Source organism: Ambystoma mexicanum, chromosome 4q, assembly GCF_040938575.1.
Source record: "Ambystoma mexicanum isolate Mex_15411 chromosome 4q, UKY_AmexF1_1, whole genome shotgun sequence".
Lineage (NCBI taxonomy): Eukaryota > Metazoa > Chordata > Amphibia > Caudata > Ambystomatidae > Ambystoma > Ambystoma mexicanum.
Genome location: NC_090928.1, coordinates 1,256,640,532 through 1,256,653,349, shown reverse-complemented (window position 1 = coordinate 1,256,653,349; position 12,818 = coordinate 1,256,640,532). Strand labels below are relative to the sequence as shown.

Sequence of the window (12,818 nt, the reverse complement as noted above, 5' to 3'; positions counted from 1 at the left end):
ATCCTGCGTCAGAATCGCCACAATATTTTTTATCCTGCCTGCCATACACGCCCTTTTTCACACACCCCTCCCCGTTCTAACCACTGACCCTTTCAAAACCTTGAACGAGGAATGAAGGATGGCAAAAAGCGCACTTATCGTACTTACAGGGGGTTGGGATGCACCAGGAACAAAGGGGCAGAGCTCTTGGCATTCCCACCTAATGCCCAACCCAATTTCCTCCCTCCCCCTTTCCTTACTCAGCCTGACTCGAACATGTTCTTGCCAGGCCCCACGACAATGCCCAACAGTGCTCCCCTGGCATTCCGCTGGGTTTTGCTGTGATAAATCAAGTATTTAAACCATTCAAAATGGGGTAATAACTGTTAGCTGAAGGAATGTGGCAAAAAGCGCAATATTGGAAAACACAATCCCTTTGCTCATGCTATTGGCATAGCCTCCATACACATGAAGCAGCACATCACCTCTCTGCACATGCTAACTGAGCATTTCTTTTCCGCCTGTGCCAGTTGCACATGGCCTCCCTGCATGTACTAATGGAAAATATATTCAGTTCCCGGGCTGCCCGCATCTCTTGTGCATGCTAATGGAACTGTCCATCTCTGCACGTGGTAACGGCCCATCCCTCATGGTAAAGCCCAACAGCAAGTGCACGTCTTGCTTAAATAATTACTTCCATCCGGCGCTGCAGTTGAGTGCATCAAGACTGTAGCAGGCCTGTGAGCCTAGTCTGAGGCTTTATAATTAAAAAACTGCATCCAGTGCCTACCGCGCTCTGTCTAGTGGGAGGCAGGAGAACAAACTTCCTGATTCCTCCCACCTGCCATCCCTCTCACCTCGGCTGAGTGGGGAAATAAATCCACTACGGAAACCTAGCTGCCGCGACTGCTGCCTGCCTCTTCCATCCGGCGCTGCAGGTGAGCGTATCAAGACCATAGCAGGCCTGTGGCCTAATCTGAGGCTTTACATAAAAATAAACTGCATCCTGCGGCTACCGCGCTCTGTGCTCCAGCCTCCCACTAGACCCCACTTCCTTCCCATCCATCCCACCTCGCCTGATTGGTGGACAGAAACCCTTTTAGAATAAGCATCCGGGCAGCCACTTGCCAGGGCATCCCTCGGTTAAGGACCTTATGGCAAAGGACGACGGCTCCAGAAGAAGCAGCTCCAGACCGTGTTGGCCCATGTTACCCTGTGGGGCCTGCAACAGTCATCCAGCAGCCACTGACTAAGTGCAGTTACAGGCAGGGGATGCAGCCATTCCTGCCCCCCACTAAACTGACCAAACCAACCCACCTTATTAATTTCACAGCTAGCCTGATTGTTCCAGATAGCAACATTTCACATTTAGCCTGATTGTGCCAGAGATCTTGATTGTGCCTTATAAGATCATTTCACATTTAGCCTGATTATGCCAGACAGCAACAGTTCACACTTAGCCGGATTGTGGCAGATAGCCGGATTGTGGCAGATAGCAACATTTCACATTTAGCCTGATTGTACCAGATAGCAATGTTTGACATTTAGCCTGATTGTGCCAGATATGAACATTTCACATTTAGCCTGATTGTGCCAAATCATAAATACTGTGCTCTGAAACTTGGGCCTTCTTCCCGTTATTAAGGAAACACAAATGTAGGTGTCTCTTTAACTACTATATCTAAACCTTAGACCACCCTTTATAGAGATAACAAGAAACCCCAACAATAAGCCTTCAATTCCATCCAGCCTAGGACCTCCCTATCGTACACCATTCCTAACAAAATACAGCTGTAAGGCAAGGACCCCCGGCTACTTACCCAGCAGCCTTCCCAGCCCTCCACCAAAACCACCTGACATATCAAGCCATAAAACCACCCAACGCTAAACCATTACGCCTAGAATCGCAAATGCAAGGTAGCCAAGAACCGTCACAATCCAACCTGGAAAGCGTTGCATGTGGGCCACCGCCCCTGCAAACTAAAATGCAAACAAATGTATAAACCAACCAAACCCAAAAGATCACAAAACTGACAACCCAAAAGCAAAGAAACGTCCAAATCAACCTACCACTAAGGAACGTAGCATGCCATGAAAACTAACAGGGCCACATGAAAGACAACCAAGAGAAGGAATAAACCAAATGGAATCACACCACATTATCACAACTGCAGAACAAACCCCCACAAATGCTGTCGACAACAGAACAAACGTCAAGAGAAAAGTCGCTATACCCAACACCATACCTCGCGTCCAACCACTCACCGGAACAAGTCAATCCGACCAAGGATGCGAGACGTACCAATAGCAAAACAGAGCCGCACAGAAAAAGAACAAACACCCAGAAGGAATACAAACAAAATCAACGCCCTCACTCCCTGTATCACAAAAACACGAGGAGACCTCCTTCAAATACAACAAAATACAGAAAAGGAACCTGAAGAAAACAAGAACCCAATAGTTAACCTAGTAGACCTACTCAACAATGACAGACGCAACTGAACCACCATCGCACTCTGAGAGCAACATGGGACCAAACCACTGCAACAATCACAAGGCAAAACCGATATTAAAAAACAAAACAGACTAGGCCAAAGAAAATCCACTGCAACCTAATCAACACAAGATCAATGTGAAAACATGCCACAGAGATATATGACCTGCTCTATGACCACTGCATCAACGTCCTATTCATCACAGAAACATGGTTGGATGACACCTACAAAACCACACTCCACAGCTGCCTACCCGACAACTTCAAGTGCATGCAGTTAAATAGGAAAGGGAAAAAGGAGGCGGCCTTACAATAGCATTCAAGGAACACCTGAAAATATAAATAGACGAACCACTAAACTTAAAAAACTGTGAATCCATGGTCCTTCACTTAACCTTAAACCCATAAACAAAATTCATGCAGATTTACAGACCAACGACATATGAAGCAATGTTCGTCGACGTCTTCATAGAAGCCATCACCAACATAGCCATCCAACATGAACATCTGATAATCATCAGGGATTTCAACATCTGGTTTGAAGAAAAAAAAGCAAACTCACAAAAATCGCTAATCGAGCAACTAAAAACCATGAAACTACGACAATTGGTCAAAGGAACAACACACACAGTGGGACACACACTGGATGCAATCTTCGCCAACAAAAATCTTATCACCGCTGCACCACCAATACAGATACTCTGGAGCAATCACCTCATCGTTCCGCTTGTGTTCATGCTACCAACTAAGCCAGCCAAGCAGCCTGATAAATTCCAAACCATCAGAAAAAGAAACCGGAAAGCCGTCAAAACGAGCAACTTAATAGAACAACTTCAACAAAACCAACTACCGTTAACCTGGACGAAGCTGACCTCGACAGAAAAAAACAGCTACTTCACAAATTAATCGCTGAAACAACCGATGGCATCTCCCCTGAAAAAACCCTGTCAGGAAAGAGCAATGCCAAAATGGTTTACCCCACTGCTCAGCACCATGAAAACGAACAAGAATGGAGGAAAGAATATGACCAAGCAAAGAATGCCCAGTTCCAATGACAAATCTGGTCTTACAAAAAAGATTAAAAAAGAAACACTGACATCAGAATCACTAAATATGCCAACACCCAAAAAAGAACTGTTCAACATTATAAAAGAAATGAGGAACTCACCAGGATGCAACAACACTATGGTACCCTCACAGAATCTATGCAACGACCTAGCAGACAGTTGATAACAAAAAAAGAAAAATCTGCAACATCCATCAAATTATACAAAGCAGGCCGTCAACCCAAACACACAATCAACCCCGCCAAACAAGGAACAGCAGCATAAGCTCCCAAGTTTCCCACAAATATAAGTAGACACATTCATCAAGCTGGTAAGACATAGCAACAAAGTAGGCTCCCCCATGGACCCCTCCACCCCAGACATTTACAAATCAATCCTCAGACAGGGCACACCACTGGAATACTACAGACACTTTTTTTAACTTGTGACCCGCAACAGGGAAAGTACTGCGATCATTCAAATCGATGCACATCAAACTACTCAAGGACACGAGGCAGCATGGAAGACCTCTCCAACTACAGACCTATCTCAAATGTCCCCTACTTAGCAAAATTACTTGAAACCTACGTCTACAAACGAACACCAGAACATGTAGAAAAACACCAATTGCTGGACCAGGCACAAGTCTGCTTCAGACTCGGCAGAGGAACAGAAACTGCACTCCTATCTGTCTGGATGACCTAAAGACAAATGCAGACACCAACACAAACTCTGACCTAATACTACTCGACCTCTCTGCAGCGTTCGAAACGGTCAACCACGACATCCTCATCAAGAGTATACAAGAAATAGGAATAACAGATTCAGCCCTACTTTGGATTCAATCATTCCTAGCAAATAAAATGGAATCTATCTAGATTAAACCCCTCAAATCCGCTCCATGGGACACCAACTGTGGAGCACCACAAGGATCATCCCTATCCCCACTGTTCTTCAACATCTACCTTGCTCCGCAGAATCGACAATGCGAAGTCCAAAATAAACATGAGCTATTCACTATACTAAGAGAGCTGGAATCACCCTCTTCCCCCTCAACCAACCTAACCATAGATCCATAGATGCAGCCTTGTGCACCAATATCCAAAACATACTCCAGGACAGTCACTGCACTACAGAAGAAAATCAAACTCTCGGAAGCAGACGTTGCCCTCATCGTAAATGGCATGAAACCTTCCCGATGCAAAGGAGATGTATACCCTGCCAGTGTCGTCAAGGACTGCTCTGAGGCTCTGGCCCCCTTCATCACATTGTTCATCAATGCATCCTTCACTGCCTGCTCAGTTCCCACAAGTCTCAGGAAAGCCTGGGTCTGTCCGCTGCTTAAGAACCCCATTCTGGACCCCTCCATTCCCACCAACAGTCCCTTTCCTCTTAAAGATCCTGGATCAAGCAGCCGGTATACACGCATTTCGCCGACCTATTTTTGGTTGTGGTACTTTTCATCGCTGGATTTTACATTGCCAGAAACCCTGTTTTTTTTATTTTTTATTTTGGTGGGTGTTTTGTTGGGGTTGAGGTATTATTATAATAGTAAGGGGGGTTTGTGTGGGGGGAACCCTCCCAGAATAAAAAAAACCAAAAACAGGGTTTCGGCTGATGTAAAATCCGGCGGTGAAAAGTACCACGACCAAAAATAGGTCGGCGAAATCACCTAGAACCAAGCAGCCTACCAGCAGATCCAGCACTACCTGAAGTCCAACTGTACTTTTGGAATCTGACAATCGGGGTTCTTTGATCTGAAAAACCAACTGGATGAGCTAAGACGCAGGAAAGCCTGCACTCATGTTACTTTTAGACCTCTACAGCGTTTGACCGGGTAAATCACAAAATCCTTTGCAAGCTCCTCACGTCTGCGGCTAACTTCTCACCTGATGCCACTAGATGGAGTACCTCCTTCCTCTCTGACAGAACAATGGAGTTTTTGTGACAAACGCATCTGCCTCCCCTCTCCCCTGTACCTGTAACCTGCGGCATTCCTCAAGGCTCCTGTGTCTCCCCCACTCTCTAGAACATTTTTACTAAACCTCTATTCGACCACCTTGATGCAGAGTATCTCCTATACCAACTATGCAGACGAGCCACAAATCCTCCTGCCCCTACCAGGTGACTACCCAGCCGTCTCTGCCACACTGCACGCAGTGTACCAGACTGTCCAGTCCTGGATGGCTTCGCATATACTCTGCCTCAACGATGAAAAGACTGAAATGCTCCTTGTAGGATCGCTAGCCCTGCTCAAAAAACTTAAACCAAGTTTACCAATCCTTCACCTTTGATGGCATCTCAATCCCCATCTCCCCAGCAGTGAAGACGCTGGGGGTTTACCTCGATGCCACCCTTACTCGCCAAGTTAATGCGATCTCATCCTCAGCTGCCCACACCACTAAACGTATCAATGCATGCAGACCATTCCTATGTACAGACAGGTGCCTCACCATCGCCCGAGCGTGATAGGCTCCAGATTATCCTACTGTAATGCGTTATGTGCTGCACTTCGAGCCGCCTTATTACCAGGCGTGAGCACAGCTCAGCTGCCAGAAGAAATGCTCAGAATACGTGAACGCGTCACCTTTAACACCCTCAGATGTCTGGCCAACTCTGCCCCCCTCCACCTTTCACCAAAATCCAAAAAAGCCCAGTCGCTGAGACCTACTCGCTCCAGCTACGCTCACAAGTCTCATCTCTCCTAGTTTTAGACTAGCTTGAGCAGTGCGGAAGCAGTTTCCCAGTCATTGCAGCAAAACTTTGGAACTCCCTACCGCTGCCCCTGAGATCTGACCAATCGTACTGGACTTTCTGCAAACACCTTAAACCGTGGCTCTTTCCCTAGGGGAGCCCCCTTGCAAGACTCTACTACCTGCCACCTATTTGATAGTTTGAATGCTTGCCATGTAACTGACCCCACAACCAGCGCCTAGATGCCCAAGGCTTTAGAGCGCTTTACACATGTATAAATGTTTGTGCTGTAGCGTAAAAAGCAGACATAAAATGTATGCCTAAAGTTTTTCCACATTTTTACTCCTAAACATTTTTTCTTTCATTTTATATGGCAGAGAGGGGGCACAGAACGAAACTGCCTTTTCTGCCACCCCCATACCCTTCCAGGGTTCGAAATTGGGATTTGATGAGCAGTAGCTAAAGCCTGCTCCAGGCAGGACCTACCACTGAGGAACCAGGATCGAGCACACAGTGCAATGCAAATCTAACTTCCATGTAAAATGCATACGTTCAACTGTTTGCCCATTATCTATGGGCCATTGCATTTAAATGTGTCCTAAATCTTTATGTACATTCTAAAGCACTCAAAGTTAATCTTAGATATGCACCTTTGTAAGGCACCAGTTGGGTGGGGCAGCCAAAGGTTGCTCCTGTGGTTTGAAGCTATCCAGGCTCTCCTAGGCTAGGAGCAAGAACTAAATGGCTCCCAGCAATTTCAAACCCTGCTCTGTCATACAAGACACAAGCATTTACACCAGCATGGCGTTTCCATTCTAGCGCGTGAGTTCTTATGCAATCTGCGTGCTTTTTCACAGCTGCTAGCAGGCAGATCCCAAAGGAATCCATTGCATGCACTAGCTGCCCGCATAAATGACAGATGGCATTTACTCAATTTGCACTAAAAAGTGAAAAAGCAAAGCCGTACTGGCGGGTACGCCTACATTTGCACCTTTGCGTTCCACTTCATCATGCAAATGTGCTAAAACTGCACGCAAGGGACTGATTTGCACTTAAGTGCAACTGTAACAGGTCCCCTCTGTGCAATTTATGCTTTTTACATAAAGGAACACCCTGTATTTCTTAAAGTGCTGAGAGAACAGTGTTATATGATAGATTTTTCAGGCATAATTATTTTGCATTCTAGGATTGAGCTTTCCATTCAGGTTTTAGATAATAAAGGTAAAATTATATTATTTTGGCTTACATGCTTCTGTAGGTATTTACATATTGTCTGGTTGCTTTACTATGAGATTTGTATATTTTTTCAAGGAACTACTATAAAACTGCATTATTTTAGTCCTTGCAAGTCATAAGTTAACTTGTGATGATAAGCAGAGTTTAAATATGTTGTCAAGTGAATAAATTGCAATGTGTTAAAATCCCAGGTTCACTTGTGCGATTATGGGCAAATTATTTAATCTCGCTATGATGTAAGCACTTATAAGGACCCCGCTTTTTGCAGTTAAATCCTCACTATTAAATAAAACTGCCGCACAGTCAGGCAGATTTCATGACTTTTGCTATGCCCATTGGCCCTCCGAGGCCATCACATAAAACTGAGTTATTGTTTCAGTGAATCTCCAAGTTCCTGTATCACTTAATTTGACAGGCAGCCATTTGTCTAAACAGCCAGTCACTGCACCAGGGAGTATAGCATAGCATAGCAGACTGACATGAATGTCCTACCCTGTTGCTGTAAGTTTCCAAGTTGCCATCCCAAATGCGAATATGTGAAATTCTTTGCTCTGCTACTGAGTCTTGCATAACCCACTTGCCTTTTTCACAGTTTCTTGGAGCTTACGGACCTGCAAGCAGTGTGGTAAGGGACTTGCGTACATCAGGGGTAAGGATGCTTTGATGCAGTGTCGTGTGCAGATCTGAAAAGATAAGGCTGTCTGTAGCGTGTATATTATCTCACATGCCTTGTCTAGAGCAGTGGTTCACGTGCGCTCCACGTTGCTAATGTTACTTGTTTGTGTGTTTTTCTGTGGTGTCTTGTCAGAGTGGTGTTTAAGGAGTGTGGAATATTGTGGTGGCTTAGTCTGGTGTTTCGGGAAATTGTGTGTAGACGTTTTTCTTTGAGTGGTGTATATTTCATTGTGTAACCTGTGCTGTTTTGCTGTTGGAGCTGTGTCGACATAGGTGGCACTCTCATGGCACACATTCAGGGCCCCCAATATTTCGCCACTTTCCTGGGACATCCCTTCTGACTGCCCACTGACGCATTGATTTAAAAACACTGGAATCCTTGTGCCACTCTGTTTTAAATGGGATTATGACGCCGTGCACCATGAAATGTCAACTGAAAAAAGACACGCACGACACCACAGCCAACGCTATACCACGCACCACAGCACTACCCAAACACAGCATTGTCTTGCTGCCAGGTCCCCTTACAATGTGCATTTTGTATTAAAGACCTCATGTCCCTGGCCCAATGTGCTTTGCATTGCACCACTGGGCGGTAATTTCAAGAGCATTCCTTTGGGACATCGGGAATGTGGCTCCATGCGAGTACATTTCCCACACCACAAAGTCTCTGGAGGTAGCTCCTCCCTTACCATGTGACGCGTTAGCCTCCCCCAGCCCCCAAAGGTTTCGGTGTAGTTGCCCCCACTGGCATGAGGTGACAGAAATACAGTACAGTGTGATAGTCCTGATGGCTGCAGCGTGGTGGGTGACAAGGTGCGTGGAGGTGACGGAACGCCGGGAGGACGGGTCCCACGGAGCCACAGTGTGGTCGAGGACTGAAGAGTGATGGGTGAGAGCAGTGCTGTGGGCGACCCAGCTGAGGGGCGCTAGTCCTGGGGACTGCTGCGTGCTAAGTGACAGCGCTGCAGGGCGATAGGCAGCAGCAGTGTGATGGATGGTGAGAGACAGGGCTGGAGGTGCTGGGGAACTGCAGAGTGATGGGACTCGGGGGTGAACGGTGGCAGGGCTGGAGGTGATGGGGAGCATCAGTGTGATGGCGGACTGGTGGGTGATGGATGTGAGGGTTAGAGGTGATCGGAAACTGCAGAGTGATGGGTGACAGTGGTGAGGGTCATGGGATGGCACAGCAGTGGATGACTGGTAGTATATATGGGGGAACGGTAGCTGATTACTGGTCGGAGTCATTTGTAATGCGCTCTCTGCCATCGGTATGGCTTCGAAGCTCCGAATGGTGGATGACCGGGCTATGGTTGATAGTGAGCTGTGGAGTGGGGCTATGCGTGGCAGTTTGGGGGGGCATAGATCTCCCTGTTCCCTCACACAAGCAAATGGCGCTGAACGCACTTCCAGACACGTGCTGAGCACGTGAGCACCCACGAGCAGGACTCGCCATGCGCTTGCCAGGCTCTTTCCTAGCACACACACCCGGAGTTCTTTCCTGGCAAACGCAAGCGCACATGCCCCCAAGCACCCGGAGTTCTTTCCTGGCAAACGCAAGCGCACATGCCCCCAAGCACCTACATGGGCACAGTGCACCTGACACATGTCCACAGGGCAGGGCATATATTATGACTGTCACTCGCGTGGGTACTGCTTCTACGCTCTGCACACAGACCAACTAGAAACAGTCTCGCCCAGTTACATAATGTAACAAATCAACAGGACAGGAACACGCTACAGCACTCACAGGCAGGCTACAGACTGCAGTGGCAGCAGAGCTGAGGCTCACCTTGGATGGAGCCGGCTGGCATGGGCTGGCACCGGAGGGCTGACCTTGTGTGCCTCGGATCCCGCTTCTGCTCCGGTGAGTGCTTCCGATCCCTGCTGCCCCTTTCCCCCGGTGTTGCCCTCTGAACTCCCCCTGCTACGGCTGGGAGACCCTCCGCTCTGGGCGCTCAGATATTGCTGGTGAAGGGGAAAGATTCGCTGCTTCTCCACTCCCCCAACGCGCCTGCCCCTCTCAAGCCTTCCTCCTGGCCCCTCTGTGCACCGCCTCCCTCCCCCTTCTCTAGCTCCCGCCCACCCAACTGACCCCGCCACCAGCCCCCCTCGTAGCCTCCACTGCAGCCCGAGTCTCCACAGAGGGGGGAATCCCACTGCCCCGTCCACCCGCTCGAGGCCCCTCTTCCCGTATTCCAGAGCGCGCAGTGCCCTTCCCGACAGCCATGCACCTGCTGCAAGCCGAGGTCTAGTGACCCGGAGACGCGTAGAGACTGGCACAAGCCCCCAAGCGACTGGCCCTGCCCAGTCCCAGTGCCCTCTCCCAGCAGACGCGCCTGCTATCACTCAGCCGAGGACATTGGCACAATAAGTGTCCAGGGTGCTGTTCAAGTCCCCCCTCTCCCTCTTATCCCGGCACACACGGCCATCTCCCAGTAGACACGACCTACTCTAAGCCCAGGCCAGGGGACCCTCGACAGCGCCCACCAAGCCCCGCGCATGCCCCTCCCATATGCCAGTACTAGTAGCAGTGCCCTCTCCCGCAGACATGCCCACGGGCAGTACTGAGATGAAGCGTTAACGAAAGAAACTGGCACAACCCCCTCCTAGGACTCTCCCTGTCCGATAAGTCCTGCGACCGGACGCCCCCACATTGTTCACGCGCTGGCACTGCCCCTGCCAGCAGAGTCGAGGCCAGTTATGTGGAGCGTTACCGACACTGGCGCAAGCGCCACAGGGGCCACCTCTACATGCCCCCATGCGCCCGCACTGGCACCCCTCCCCTCGGTGCATAGCAGTCTTGTGAGGTGCGCCTGATTCTGTGCCAGGAGCCAGTCCATGTTGAGTGGCTTTTGGGAAGTATGGCCGAGTAGAGCCGTGCCAGCTGCCCGGAAGCCGCGGGTGTGGGCGTGCTGCGGGGGTGAGATGTGGGCGAGAGACCTGGTCCCGTGTTGGCACGCGCTCCCCGTTTCCTACTCGGCGGGACATGTCGCTCTGGAGTGTCCTGTCCTCAGTCCCCGAGACTCGCAGTCCTTTCAGCGGCGGGAACTCCCCCCAGCCGCTACTCCCCTCCTTCCAACCCCGCACCCGGGCATCTAGGCCAGGGGGGGTTGCAAGGGGGTGGGGGGCAGCTCCATCCGCTCACACTCAAGACGTCCCCCCAAGCTTTCAAATGAAGGGGGAGGAAGGAGGGGCTCGTCATGTGCCAATGCTGACGGGGCACTAGCCGTTTACAAACTGTGTTTTCTCTATAGATCATTCTGAGGGGGAGGGGAACCAGGCCGCACAAATAGGGCAAGGGGGCAGTGGGGGCACAAACAAATGAGGTTTAACAGGCCCAACTGATTTAAGTAAACCTATAGTTTAGCAAGCCGTTTGCATTCTGCAAGTATGTTGACAATCTGCAAGTTCAGAGAAGGTTTAAGCCAATGAAAGGGTTGCATCAAGTTAACGGACACCCGTAAAAACTAAACGTTTCAACGTTTGGAGAAAACATCCCTCAAAAAACTTCCAAGCAAATTCGGTCTTCCGTTTTTTTTACTGTTGTTTTCATTTGCTGAAGTAGCTCAAATCAATTCATGAAAAAATATACAGAAAAAAGAAATGCTTAGTCATTAATCACCCAATACTGTCTGTTACCCATCATCCGGTACCTTCAAGGCCCAGCCCACAGCCCCCTGCATTTCCCCTCAGCCACACTTATGATCCTTCACTGAAAGTCTGCCTAGAGCCTCCTCCCAGGTGGCCAGGGGAGGGCAGGCTCTTCCTGGTCCCAAGCCCGGGGGTGGTGTACTCTGGGAGGGTCACCAGGGAGATGAGGAAGGGCCCAGGGTGGTGAGAAGATTCCGTGGCATCAGACTGTGCCAAATCAACTTCTGGGAATATAGGTTTCTAAACCATCGATCGGCCCCCACACCTCTAGTAAATCAGAAGGGATCCAAACAGATTGAAAACACAAGTCAATTGTATAATATATAACCACCTTGTCCAATTTTGGTAACGTGGACGGAATGGCGGGCTTATCATTGCAAGGTCGTAGATCGTTGGGTAGGTGCAACACAGCAAAAATACAATTATTACTTAATGATAAAAGGCACTGTCCAGTCAAGGTTGTATACAAATATCTATTTTATTATTATTCAATAGACAGTTCTAGCACACTCCAAAATATAACTACCCTGTAAAGGAATGCAGAGGACAGACTGTTTCAAGAAGGAAAAAGGATTTATTCATTTAGCATTTGTAACACGCGCCAAACCCGTAGGTATCTTGGCGCTGGAAAGCAGGTAATAAACATTACAGGGTTACCATAGGCAACAATAGAGAGTTGTTTGGCATAAATCTTAATAAGAATATTTACAGACATAAGATATTTACATATAAAGTAATCCCATTAATACATAATCAGTAGTATTTACATGTGCAACCTTATGCACATAGGTAATTTATGCACTCTGGATACTGACAGGAGGGTAGTTGATCAAGTAATTAATCTCCATAGTTCAAGGATACGTGGTTTCAGCACAAAGGGACAATGAGACATAAAACATCACTGGGGGGCCTTCGGAGAAGGGTAAGGGGAACATAGCCACAATGTACCTTATTCTTGGTGCTTGACAGCGTCAAGTTGGTTTCAGGGTGCTTTGCCGCTTTTGCGACAGATTTCAAGACGAATGACTGCTGCAGGAATC

At 48.4% G+C, this 12,818-nt stretch overlaps 1 protein-coding gene and 1 long non-coding RNA gene across 5 annotated transcripts in view; one reads left to right on the top strand and one right to left on the bottom strand.

Annotated features, from left to right (window-relative positions):
* The window catches only part of SLC29A1 (solute carrier family 29 member 1 (Augustine blood group)), a 589,752-nt gene extending 579,586 nt beyond the window's left edge, over nucleotides 1-10,166 (bottom strand). For all 4 annotated transcript variants that reach the window (XM_069608852.1, XM_069608853.1, XM_069608854.1 and 1 more), the window contains exon 1: nucleotides 9,917-10,166. The gene's annotated coding sequence lies outside the window, so the exon portion shown is untranslated. The remainder of the gene's footprint in view (nucleotides 1-9,916) is intronic.
* LOC138468339 (uncharacterized) overlaps nucleotides 1-12,818 on the top strand; it is a 218,169-nt gene that overhangs the window by 158,060 nt on the left and 47,291 nt on the right. The gene's annotated exons all lie outside the window — the stretch shown is intronic.